The sequence below is a fragment of the Anopheles moucheti genome, unplaced genomic scaffold (genome assembly GCF_943734755.1).
Source record: "Anopheles moucheti unplaced genomic scaffold, idAnoMoucSN_F20_07 putative_Y_2, whole genome shotgun sequence".
NCBI classification, from domain to species: Eukaryota; Metazoa; Arthropoda; class Insecta; order Diptera; family Culicidae; genus Anopheles; species Anopheles moucheti.
The window spans coordinates 11,251-12,500 of NW_026453652.1; positions in this window are offsets into that span (position 1 = coordinate 11,251).

The window sequence follows — 1,250 nt, forward strand, 5'->3', positions numbered from 1 at the left end:
TGAAGTTCCACCAGGAATGAGTTTTCATGCAAAAACTGTCTATTTCAACTTAATTCGTCCATCCAACACGAACTTTGTACTTTGCTATGAAGTTCCACCAGGAATGAGTTTTCATGCAAAAACTGTCTATTTCAACTAAATTCGTCCATCCAACACGAACTTTGTACTTTGCTATGAAGTTCCACCAGGAATGAGTTTTCATGCAAAAACTGTCTATTTCAACTAACTTTGTCCATCCAAAACGAACTTTGTACTTTGCTATGAAGTTCCACCAGGAATGAGTTTTCATGCAAAAACTGTCTATTTCAACTAACTTTGTCCATCCAAAACGAACTTTGTACTTTGCTATGAAGTTCCACCAGGAATGAGTTTTCATGCAAAAACTGTCTATTTCAACTTAATTCGTCCATCCAAAACGAACTTTGTACTTTGCTATGAAGTTCCACCAGGAATGAGTTTTCATGCAAAAACTGTCTATTTGAACTAACTTTGTCCATCCAAAACGAACTTTGTACTTTGCTATGAAGTTCCACCAGGAATGAGTTTTCATGCAAAAACTGTCTATTTCAACTAAATTGATCCATCCAAAACGAACTTTGTACTTTGCTATGAAGTTCCACCAGGAATGAGTTTTCATGCAAAAACTGTCTATTTCAACTAACTTTGTCCATCCAAAACGAACTTTGTACTTTGCTATGAAGTTCCACCAGGAATGAGTTTTCATGCAAAAACTGTCTATTTCAACTAAATTGATCCATCCAAAACGAACTTTGTACTTTGCTATGAAGTTCCACCAGGAATGAGTTTTCATGCAAAAACTGTCTATTTCAACTAACTTTGTCCATCCAAAACGAACTTTGTACTTTGCTATGAAGTTCCACCAGGAATGAGTTTTCATGCAAAAACTGTCTATTTCAACTAAATTGATCCATCCAAAACGAACTTTGTACTTTGCTATGAAGTTCCACCAGGAATGAGTTTTCATGCAAAAACTGTCTATTTCAACTAACTTTGTCCATCCAAAACGAACTTTGTACTTTGCTATGAAGTTCCACCAGGAATGAGTTTTCATGCAAAAACTGTCTATTTCAACTAAATTGATCCATCCAAAACGAACTTTGTACTTTGCTATGAAGTTCCACCAGGAATGAGTTTTCATGCAAAAACTGTCTATTTCAACTAAATTGATCCATCCAAAACGAACTTTGTACTTTGCTATGAAGTTCCACCAGGAATGAGTTTTCATGCAA